This window comes from Lissotriton helveticus, chromosome 4_1 (assembly GCF_964261635.1).
Source record: "Lissotriton helveticus chromosome 4_1, aLisHel1.1, whole genome shotgun sequence".
NCBI classification, from domain to species: domain Eukaryota; kingdom Metazoa; phylum Chordata; class Amphibia; order Caudata; family Salamandridae; genus Lissotriton; species Lissotriton helveticus.
Window position 1 is genome coordinate 33,385,905 of NC_136063.1, and position 6,327 is coordinate 33,392,231.

Here is a 6,327-nt window from a genome sequence, read left to right on the forward strand (position 1 = left end):
GACTAATACTAAATCCACTAACGTCTAGTATAGTGGGTAGATCCAAAGGGGTTTGGGAAATAGGGACAGATTGGGTAGAACACAGTTCGGGAGATGGTGCTAAAGCTATGTTCCCAAGAGATGATCGCCTGAGGAACACTGGGTCAAGAGACAGGCATCGTACTGTTAAGTCTATCTCTTTTTCCAATGCAAAGGCGGCCCTTGTAATAAATGCATCTAGAGTGCCCGAAAGTCCACCTCCCCTTCCCCTGCCACCTAATTTGCCAACATTTTGTTTTTTGGCCGCCATCACTTGTTACACAGGCTAATACAACGCTAGATTAGAGAGTTACTCCACCTCCCATATAATTAGCAATAAATAAAAATGAAAAGTGTACTAGCTAACACAACACAAGAGTCTTACTATAAGGAGAATATATAGGGAGTGGCCCAGTCCAGTCTCTATCGGACTGGCGCGGACGGGCCCGCCCTTGACCCGGGCTTGTCCCGCGCTGCGAGAGGGCCGGGCCGATTTTGAAGGCCCCCGGCTCCTACTGATGATGTTGGGGCAAGTGGGCCACGCGCAGCCCCCTGGGAGTTGAAGTTTGGGGGCTGCGTGCGCAAGGGGGCGATGAGAGTCTCAAGGCTGCACGAAGGCCGTTTCCCTCACGGCTGAGTCCCAGGCAAAGAGTCTCGGAGCTCAAGGCTGCACGAAGGCCGTATCCCTCACGGCTGCGATCCAGGCAAGAAGTCGGCTGAAGTCAGGTGAGCCCAGAAGCGCGTCCCCAGATAGTCACATCTTCCGGGGGTACGCTCCACCCAGTGAGAAAACAAGCAAATAATAACCAAGATGTATCTCAATTGGTTACATTAGGCATATCCATGAATTCGACCTGAAGCCAATTAAAAGAGCCATCAGATCCTCCTGTGTGACTCATGGTCACCGCAATCCTCTTGTTAACAATTTGTTTTTTACATACAAATACATCTCTGGCATTGGTTCTCGCAACCAGTTTAGAAAATGGGGATTGTACTAACGACGCTTGCAGATTAGCCCTATACCATTTCGACCTGCATGGGTTGTGCTATGCATGTGCCTTACCATGGTGGGTAACGTGACATCAGGCAATACAGGCATACCTTCACTTGACATCCATGTGTCACAAGGATCTTTCGTGTACCCTGCCTTTTGCCACTTTTCCTACTTTATTGTAGTTGCTTTATGTTTTAACTTCCTCAACTCATTAAAGGTTTGCAATGTGTTAGACCTGGCATCTTTTGGCATGTTTCCCCAGTCTTTTTGCTTATTGACCTCCAGGTTATGACACTGTTTTTGCTGGTTTAGTGTCTCTGTGCACTTTCCCACTGCTGTTCAAAGATAAAGTGCAAGACCTCCTCTTGTAAATTGTGTTATGGATTGGTGTTTGCATGATCGGTCCACTTGATTTACTCGTGAGTCCCCAGTACAGTGCACTGAGAGTGCCATGGCCAGTAAATAATATGGTACTAGTGGGCCTGCAGCACTGATTGTGCCGCCCACAGAAGTAGCTCTGTAAAGGTATCTCCGACCTGACACTGAAGAGTTTGCATCAGTTTGTAACTGCAATGTCTACAAAAAGTCACTTGTTTTATCAAACAGAACTAGCTCTGAAATGGGTTCTCCTAGCGTATGTTTGTTTTGGAAAGAAAACCTAGTTGGTGACACGCTTCATCATCAGGCCCACCCAAGGCACCGCTAAAGTCAGCAGGTTTAAGTAATTATAATTTCAAGTGTGCCTTCTAAGTATGGCTGGTGGAGAAAAAAAATATGTTAATTTGGAACATATCACAAAAAAGAGAAGAAATGTGGGTGTAGTGTAAAAGTACATTTGAAATCACACTGTAGTGTGGAAAGAGGATATTTCAGTCTATCGGTCAAGTGGTGCTCTTGGCACTCAGGCGATAATGTGGTTCCTGATGGCCCATTGGGAGAAAAAACAAGGGGGGATATAGTGCTATTCTCACAGTAGTGATGGTATAATGTCCAGATTAGGCCTCTTTGGAAGTAGGAGGTTCCAATGTGCATGATGCTGTGGTTTCAAGTGGGATTCAGGCTATTCCAGGGTATGTTGTCATTTAACCCTGTGACTTTCATGGAAAGGCGATAGATCCAACGCTGTTCCTTAAGTAGTAGAGTCCTGTCGTTTGTCTTGGTCCGGTTGTTGATATGTTCTATTACAGTCCAGTGTAGGTCATTTGTGGTATGGTTTGCTTGGATGAAGTGGTCTGTTAGTTTGCTTATGTTTTTTCTACATTGGATGGTGCTTCGATGTTCCACAATGCAGGTTCTGACTTTGCAGCTGGCTCGTCATGCCTACGTACTGTCACTGGGTTAAATGACATCATATCCTATAACGCCTATGTTGGCCCTTTGGTAACCTTTCAGTATAACATTCATATTATTCAATGTGCCAAGCTGACACAGCATAGAAAGTACTTCTCACAACTGATTTAGCGTCCCCATGACATCACTAGATAACATTCCACGGAATGACATGACACTCAGGGTAAAAGGTGAAGTAAGACTGGGAACACAGTATAAAATACCCTCTGTGAGCATGTTTTGGCAGATTCAACACTGGAATCAGTGTGGGTTTATTAGTATGAGATGTTTGATACCAACCATCCCTATTTTCAGTGAGGCCGTCTTGTAGCTGGGGAACTCGTTTTCACCACTTTCCAGCACATGTAATTTAAGATGGCGTCCCTGTTGACTTCTACTGTCAGTAAATGAGCTAGTGAGCACAGGAGCATCTCTGCTCATGTAGAGATGTCCTCACATGTAATATAATGCAACCTGCCTTAGGGCTAAAATGCCTTCTATAAGGGTGACTTACAAATATTACATGCAGTGTTAGGGGACATGGCACAGTAGTTTGAGTTGGGTTGTGTTTTCACTTTTTAGAGCACCTTATCGCGTAGCCTGCAGTGGCAGTCTATGATAGTTTAGTGCTGGGTCCCTGAGAGTGGCACAATATATGCTGCAGCTCTCAGGGATCTTCTTTAGTACCTATGCCCTAGGTACCAGAACTACAGCTTACTCGGCACTTACAGAGGTGCTAACAGCCTGGTCACTTGGGGATCAAATTACCAGTTGTCTTGTTTTGGGGGAAAAACTCTGGCACTTTTTAGCAGGAACCCAGTGCACAGTCAAATACCAGGCAAAAAGTGGTGGGTGTTGCTGCAACAAAAACCCAGTTTCCTACAAGGATGCCCCCCCCCCCCATTGGGATAATGTCACAATTAAACGGGTCTTGACAGCTGGAAGAAGGATTTAAAAACACTTCAAAGCCAGGGTAGCAAACACCCAGTGCTTGTAAATGCAAAGAGCAGCAGTGCTGGTCACAGGGTGACACCACTCGGCCTTGGGTAAGGGGGACAGAGTCCCTGCTCTAAAAATAGTGTGGGGACTACTTTCCACGCCCAGTATGTGCCCTGAGAGGAGGCGCATGCAAACCATCACTTCCCCCGCTTGCCCAATGCTGGGTCACCCAGTGGGTAAATTGTCAGCAGAGTTAGAAGGAAATCTGAGTTTTGGTTATGAGTCTGAAACAATATGTGAGAGTTCCCACAAATCCCCCTAATGTCCTTAGCAGCTGTGTCCTTCCTCACATGAGCATTGGCGCTAATAAATCATGGTGTGACCTCTGACCTTGTCACTACTTAGTGTTGGTATAAAAAATGGAAAATGTTGTAAAAGGTGTTTAGAAACCCGCGCATCATATAGTGAAAGAGGAGCCGGGAATGTTTCTCTCCAGCCGCCCTGAGTCTAATTTCCCCCCGTTTCCTTTTCAGATCCTTTCATCTGGATTCCGCTCCCAGAGCTGAGGATACTCCTCGTCGGCTGCACCGGAGCCGGGAAAAGCGCCGCCGGGAACACCATCCTGGGGAAAGAAGCGTTTCAGTCCGGACCCTCATGTGTGTCAGTGACCAGGGAGTGTCAGAGGGAGGGCTGTGAGTATGAGGGCACACCTGTGACAGTCATTGACACGCCGGGATTTTACACCACAAAAGTCTGTATCAAGCAGCTGATGAATGAGGTAGCCCGGGGCGTTGTCCCCAGCGCCCCGGGGCCCCACGTCATCATCCTGGTGCTGCAGCTGGGGCGGGTCACTAGGGAGGGTCAGGAGACGGTCAAGAGACTGCAGGATCTCTTCGGGGCGGGGGTCGAGAAGCATCTGATGGTCCTGTTTACCCGGAAAGACGAACTGGAAGATCTGTCCATAGAGAGCTATGTTAATGATCATAGGGAGCGCTATGTAGATTTAATGAATCACTGCGGGAACCGCTTCTGCGCTGTCAACAACAGAGCAACAGGAGAAGAGGCGGAGCAGCAGAGGCGGGAACTGTTTGACGTCATTAAACGGATGGTTGAAGCCAATAACGGAGAGTTCTACCGACAGCAACATGGATGAGAACACACTGCAACAAAGAAAGACAAAAGAGGAGGAAAAGAGATGGAGAGAAGAAAATAATGTACGGTGTACAATAATAAATTGAAAATATAAACATAAATATTAAAAATCAAATAACTTAGAGAAAGAAAGAAATGAAGCGAGAAATTGAGAGGAAATTGACGGAAAATAAACATATGTTAAACTAAATATCTCTAGTTTGTAAACGCTAACCACCTAATACAACTAAATTGCATGAAACTCTACATTGTCCATTGATTAGGTATCATTTTATGATTTATTCTCAGAAAAAATAGACAAAGGAATTCAAATGTTATATTTCTATTTACAATTCACGGTATGAAAAAGTTTAGGAGCTATACAATCCACAGTTAGAACATTTCCCAAACTGAAGGATTTTCAATTCCTACATTATAGCTTACTACTAATAAATTTTTCCTATTTTAAGTTCAATCAATAACTTCAGCCAACACTTAATTCATGGAGTAACATGCGCTTCTACAAGGCTGAAAACGGAACCAATTACAATTATTTAATGTACATTCATAATGAATACTGATGTATTGTCCTCTATGTGTTATAAAACATTCAGGCTCTAAAATTATACAGTTATTTTCCATACCACCAACATATATTTGTGAAAGCTCACTATTCAAGCAAATAAAAAACACTTCACCATGTTACATGATTCAAGATTAAATATACGATTTCAAAAACATACATGCAAGGTGCATGTTGCACTTTAGGTTAATTATGTTCTTTATTAGGTCGAGCGTAGAGCTGCGCATGCGTAGCATGCGCTGTCTAGCTCAGGACCTATTGTTTTTAGTTTCGGGGGAATCTGAGACAGCATTCGGCCACGCGCCTCTGCTGTCTCAGATTTATCCGCGTGAGCGCGCCTCGCGCTTTTGTATCTGGCTGCCCGTCCCCTGGCTCAGAATCCCCGCAAACATGCAGGCACACACACAGATACACACACGCAGGCAGGCACGCGCGCACACACACACACACACACACACACACAGGCACGCGCACACACACACGCACACACGCACGCACGCACCTCCCCCACCACCACCACCGCTCACGCGCACACACACGCGCACACACAGACACACATATCCCCCCTCCACTCACCATGCTCTTTTGTCGCGTCGCTGCGCTCCTTTTCTCCGGCGCATATCCACACTTGGGGCACTTCTCGGTATTTTCACGCTACCGCGGGGCTCTCCCTCCATGATGGGAGCCCCGCATCAACGAGCAACACCGACCTCTTCCGGCCGCGTCACAGGCCCCGCCCATGTCATGGGCAAGGATGCCTGACTTCCTGGTTTCGCCCCCGCCGGCAACACTGCTTCTTCAGCTTGTTTTCTGTTGGAGCCGCTTTCCAAAAGACATTGAATTATGTAAGCTTTTCCATCCGTCGCAAATTCCGGTCCAACACACATTTTTGAGATTTGCTGCAGGCTTGACGTGTTCGTTTGATCATCTGTCTGCTCTGCCTCTGAACATGTTAATGCCTATTGGCGTCAATCTCTTCACATTCAGCCCTGCTCTAAGCCGGCATAAATCCCCTTTAAGACACAGCTCCATCCCACACCGCTTGTTAGCGCAGCCCTTTAAACGGTGGAGAAAAAAAAGATAAAAGAGCGTGGACAGTACATGTCGACATTCGTAACTGCCGAAATAAAATCGGCTTGTTTTTTTTGTTGCTGGCTTATTGAAAACTGCGCTTTGTCTTTAATATGACGCACTTGCACCTTTTCTTTCTTTTCTTGTGCACTCTCAAGTTCCTAATGGTACTATACTGACTGCGTCGGGTTTGAGGCTAGGAAATTAGATTGTGAAATCCTTTTATTCACGTTTTCCCTTCCTACTCAGGTTTTCATTTCCA

At 46.0% G+C, this 6,327-nt stretch overlaps 1 pseudogene across 1 annotated transcript in view; it reads left to right on the plus strand.

Moving 5' to 3' along the window:
* LOC144828303 (verrucotoxin subunit beta-like) overlaps positions 1-5,384 on the plus strand; it is a 112,548-nt pseudogene extending 107,164 nt beyond the window's left edge. Inside the window, exon 4 of the transcript XR_013610421.1 lies at positions 3,814-5,384. The product of XR_013610421.1 is annotated as a verrucotoxin subunit beta-like (transcript). The remainder of the gene's footprint in view (positions 1-3,813) is intronic.
* Positions 5,385-6,327: the final 943 nt, after the last annotated feature.